Source organism: Limanda limanda, chromosome 4 (genome assembly GCF_963576545.1).
Source record: "Limanda limanda chromosome 4, fLimLim1.1, whole genome shotgun sequence".
Taxonomy (NCBI): Eukaryota; Metazoa; Chordata; class Actinopteri; order Pleuronectiformes; family Pleuronectidae; genus Limanda; species Limanda limanda.
Genome location: NC_083639.1, coordinates 30,706,599 through 30,712,089, shown reverse-complemented (window position 1 = coordinate 30,712,089; position 5,491 = coordinate 30,706,599). Strand labels below are relative to the sequence as shown.

The 5,491-nt window shown below is 41.6% G+C and overlaps 1 long non-coding RNA gene across 1 annotated transcript; it reads right to left on the bottom strand.

Moving 5' to 3' along the window:
• Window positions 1-475: 475 nt before the first annotated feature.
• LOC133000422 (uncharacterized) lies at window positions 476-1,645 on the bottom strand. Its single transcript, XR_009678194.1, has 4 exons — window positions 1,348-1,645; window positions 1,028-1,127; window positions 815-908; window positions 476-723 (listed from the first exon to the last, which is right to left on the bottom strand). It is a non-coding gene; the product is annotated as an uncharacterized LOC133000422 (long non-coding RNA).
• Between the last annotated feature and the right edge of the window lie 3,846 nt (window positions 1,646-5,491).

Here is a 5,491-nt window from a genome sequence, read left to right as displayed (position 1 = left end):
CGTTCGCCAGTGAAGACAAGGTGGGTCTATCGGCGTTTGCGGACCTTAAGGGGGATTTGGAGAACAAAGGAGAGAGCCGCGGGGGGGCTCGCTGAGCCTCGCGGACCGATCGCGACGTGTGATCTAATTAGCATATGAATCGGAGTCCAGCCGCTGGCTAGAACCTCTCTCTACTCACCATTGGAGGAAACCACAGACCCTTGAAACTAATGTCACTCGTGATTGGTTGGTAGAAGTGTTGCTATTGGTCACCTTATGGGTCATTGCAGTGCACACGTGGGGTCACAGCATTCCGCACGTGGGGTAAGCCCCTCCCACACAATATTTATAATAAAAATGTATATATTAATATTTATTATTATTTATAAGTAAGCCTTTACCAAAAGCACTGCAGTTAATTAAAACTAAACATTCATGTGATGCTTGATGTTATAGGTGAACATATTGTACAGGGAACAAATGTGAACAAGGTATATGTGGAGTGAAAGCTTTATTTACATACAGCAAAAATATTGTACAAAAACTCAGATGAGGCTTGAAATGTTTCTCTGCAGCCTCTGGGTCATGACTTCTTTGTGGGACTCTTCTCCAGTGTGTAGACGTCTGTGGTGTGTAGCTGTGAGATCAGTGTAGCTTCCAGTCTTATATGAAGTGTGGGACACAGGTCGGTGCACTCCTGGCTGTGGAAGGATGGATCCATGTCATCTGTCCCGCTTCAATCAGCTGTAAACACATTCAGTAAAATTAGCACAGTTCAATTACAACATACACCTTTACATGTAACTGGAAAATTATTTAATGAATATAACCTTACCCTCTTTCTTCTCCGACAACTCCTCAATGCTGATGTAAGGTCTGGTCGGATCATACTGGCTCATAGTGTGTCTTTGTACGTCATGGACAGGCAGCTGGAAAACAACACATGTAACATGACTTTATTATTAATAAACGGAAATAGCCGCGCTGCATCACCGTTGGAAGATCCACAGCAAAAAAACACCAAAACAATTCATAAACAGTTACTTACATTCAATGGCTTCATTTTCTGCACTTTAAATCCGGACTTTCAGCGTCTCAGCCTAACGCCTCTTTGTTTGTGTGTGTGTGTGGGGGGGGGGGGGCTGAGGCTGTGAAAACATACAGAAAAAAGTCACGTTGATGAAAAAACTTAACGAGAACAAACTGTTACATCTAAGTAATTCATACATATTTACACATGCACTAGATCTGCTCCAGCACTCGATGCTGTATTCGTATTTAAGCAACTTTCTCGCTATCCCAAAGAGTGGCGGACATGCTTTCAGATGTAGGGTTAGCTTAGTGGTTAGCATGGCGGCTCTAGCTCACCGTAACTCAGGGACTGTGCGCCCGTCTTCTCCGCCTCGACTCGTCCACACCGGGCCCGCGGCTCTGCCTCCACACGCACTCATCTTCTCCTCCAGGGAACAGCGTCGTGTCGACTTCAGCAAGTTATTTACCCCGAAGACAGAGTCACTCGTACGGGACAAGCTAAACACGACCCGCTTCCTGTCTGCGGGACACTCGACGCTGCTGCACGGCGTTTACGAGGCTCTGATTGGACGAGTCCATCAGCTGATGACGCGAGCGGGTGACGTGAGCAGCGGTTAATTCATATGGGATAAGTATTTGACTGAGGCCAGGTCTATTTTTTGTGGTGTTTAGTACATTTACACACATGATTCACGCTGTTCTGTGTTCGTAACCTTATAGCTGAATGCACTTATCGTAAGTCGCTTTGGATAAAAGTGTTGACTGTTTTAATGGAATACTGAGAAAGTTTAATAACAACAATTAGACAATTGAAGTTCAAATTATGAAGGAATTTAAGCTCTATATTGTGTCTCCTTTATATTTAAAATAATAATCAAACTGAGTGGAGATGTATGTTGTATCCAAACAGCCGGCTGCTGTGTTTTGTCACTGTGCAGTCCATGGGGGATTAAATATTACTATTTTTATTATTAAATCATTAAATCAATGAATGTTTCATAGCAATTTTGAAAGTAGTGGTGAAAAGGTACCATTTATAATTCATGGAACAGCTTAGTTTGCCATTGACATGTGAATTTGATGCCAGTATTTTGGGAGGACAGATATTTTTATGGAAAGCCAGTAGAAGTTTGGAGCTTACAGGACACAGATGATCATACCCAGCATCATTTATTTGCTGGTAGAGGTGTGGTTTACACTTCCTCTGTGCATTTAACCAGCACAATTGAAAAAGTGACTGTAATCATGCCACTCTGTACAGTTGTTGAGATTTAGGATTGGATGACAATAAAAATTTGAAATAAAGTGCATTGTTTCATTTCTTTTGACTGCATTGACCTTTGTTTGTGGTATACAATATAATTCATTATAGCACACTTACTTACTTAAGAACAATTTAAAATTTCAGGTTTAATATTTATTTTAAGCCTGGTTTACTCAGCCAGATAGTTTGTTGGTGCCTCTTACATATTGGTGTTATCTGCTCTCAGGGAAACTGATTTGCATTTGTGAAGCTCAGAGCATTGTCATTTGCATGTGAAAGCGTCCTCTAGGAGTTGGAGCAGGGGGGGTCAAATCTCAACAGCTCACAGGCTTGACAACTGCAGGAACCCTGAGCGTTTCCTTTGCTGCCTGCAGATACGTGTGAAAGTCGTTAACCGAAGGATGTGCCAACACTTCTCTGCGACACAGATTGACACAAACGCTTCTTTTCATGCAGTGTCCTCTGGTCTTCACCCTCAACACGAGTCAGGACAAACTACTAAAAACCTTTTTAACAGGTAAAGAAGGTAGAAACCTCAGAGAGACACGTGAGGATCCGTCACTGAAACAACCATCAGAGAAAGAGAGAGAGAGAGAGAGAGAGAGAGAGAGAGAGAGAGAGAGAGAGAGAGAGAGTCAGGAGGAAGCTGCAGCTGTTTCTTTTCTCAGTGATGTTACACAAACACAGAGCGATGGACTGAGAGAGTTTTATTCAGAGGAAGAACAGGAGGAAGAAGAAGAAGAAGCAGAGGAGGAGGCAGAAGAGGGAGGAGAAGAAGGAGAAGAAGGGGAAGAGGGAGAAGAGGAAGATGCTGTGTGTTTCTCTGCATCGGTTTCATCAGTGAAAGTGATAAACCTCTGGACTTGTGATGGGGTGAATCTGAATCTGAGGAGGATGCTGATGAACGAGTGAGTAAACTTATCAATACTAATATTCACGTTAAAAGAAGAACAGAATAAAAGAGGTGAGGAGGTAAGAGAACACGTGAGAGTGTAAAATATAATTATAGTGATTATAAAATAATTTTAAAAGAATAGGCAATAAAATAGAAGTAATTTCAATTTAAACATTGTTTTTTACTATTCCTTTATGATTTTGACGATATATCAGTGAAAGGTTTTTAGAGAGACGATTTTGGATGTGTGTTTATTATTACCATTATTATTATCATCATTATTATTATTATTATTATAACAACCATAACGGTGTTGTTTTATGTATCCAGATCTTTTAACGATGCTCACAGAGAAAGCAAATATTTTTCTCTTTTTTTCATTATATTTGTTGGTTTTCATAAGTCAACAGGACAACAACATGCAAACACAACAATCAGCAAAACAAATAAAACTGACTTTTATCTAACCTAATCCTCATAAAATAAAAGTAAATACAAAAAAAAATAGTATTTCTTTTTCATCACTTTGAAATAATTATAAATCTGAATGTACAGTTATTATGAATAAATTTTTTTATAAATCAGGCTGTAAATTATATGAACAAATAACATTATATGAATTATATTAACAAACCCTTCAGTAAAAAGACCTTCAGAATAAAAGCAGGAATAAAACTCGAATAAAACTACTAAAGTTTCAGAATATGAAGAAAAAACTCATTTTGAGCCTTTAAATATTTACACTGTGATTTTAATCGACAAACACAAACGTTAATCAAATAAAAATATTTGAATATTTTATTTCCTCTCGTCTGAAAGAAAACATGAAGTCAAAATCTCAAACTGGAGCCGAGCGTGAACAGATTTCTTTTGTCTGCAGTGAAGTGAAGTCGCATCGTGTTCGGTGTCGAAGGGACTTTGTTATCGAAGTTGTGTTTTTCTTCTTCTCTCCACCGCTGAGATTTCAAGCCGCTGAGCTTCCTCCTGCTGAATTATAGATCAACTTTATTTCTGTGTGAGCAGCAGGCGGCTCCCTGAGGCCTCAGCATGGGTCCTCCATCGACCAGGGGGAGGGGCCACGTGGGCTCACTGTTCGTCTGGGGTCAGTGCATGATGGGAAAAAAGAGGAAACCAGAAGGTCACTCATGCATGAATTAGAAAATCAGTTCAAATGTTGAAAAGTGTAACTTACAATGATAAAAAGAGATTAAAAAGTCCAATGTGACTTAACTTTAATGATTCTTTCCCTGACTCAGCACTTCCTTCTACCAAGCTTCATGATGATTGGTCCAGTAGTTTGTGTGTAATCCTGCTGACACTGACAAACATGAACTTCTCTGAACTCAACCTGCAGCATCCAGAACATCTAGAGGTTTAGACTCTGGAGAAATGTGAGGCTTCATCGAATCATGACTGGAAATTGAGACGAGACAAGACAAGATAAGATAAGATAAGATAAGACGGGATGAGACAAGATAAGACAAGATAGGCTAAGGTAAGGTGTGGATCACTGAGGTGTTTCAGGAGCTTTATCTTTTTCACTTAACTAACATGAACAAGTTCCTCAAAGCTTTGCTCCAACATCCTCGAGGAGCAGTGACTCCTCACTACCTCGGCCTCCATCCTCTTCAATTTAAAGCTGTGATTAGTCAAAATGATCACAATACAAAAAACAAATCAAACACCTGCAGCTGAAGAACAAAGAAAGACACACGACCACTGAGGACGGATATCTATGAGTGCAATGTGGTGCAGATCCAGATAAGAATCAGGATCTAGTTCATGTGAATGTGGTTTCAGGTGTGTACTCTCGTTTTCTCCTTGTCACCTTTATTCTCAGACTCACCTGAGTTGTGTCTTCCCCCCCCACAGTCGGTAACCATGGTGAAGGAGAGCGTGCCGCGCTGGCTCCACCGGGACTCGGACGAGGGTCTGATCCACGTGAACGTCGGAGGCCTGAAGAGGAGCCTGTGCTCCACCACGCTGAAGAAGTTCCCAGACACCAGACTGGGAAAACTGCTGTCATGTGACTCGGAGGAGGACATTCTGCAGGTGGGTCAGGGCTTCACACAACATGTCGGGATAATATCCACCTGACATGTTGTGTAGTTGGTGTCTGTGAAGCAGCAGCAGCAGGTTGTCGGGTGCGACTCGGTCAAACAGGAACATGTGGGAACATCCAGGTGAGGGGCGGAGCCTGTAAAGCAGCAGGGGCGGAGCCTGTAGAGCAGCAGGAGGCGGGACATGATGTCTAAACTCTGCTGTGGAAAGATCAGTGTTGTTGTTTCCAGCTCCTCCACACGGCGTCGGCCTCATCACCA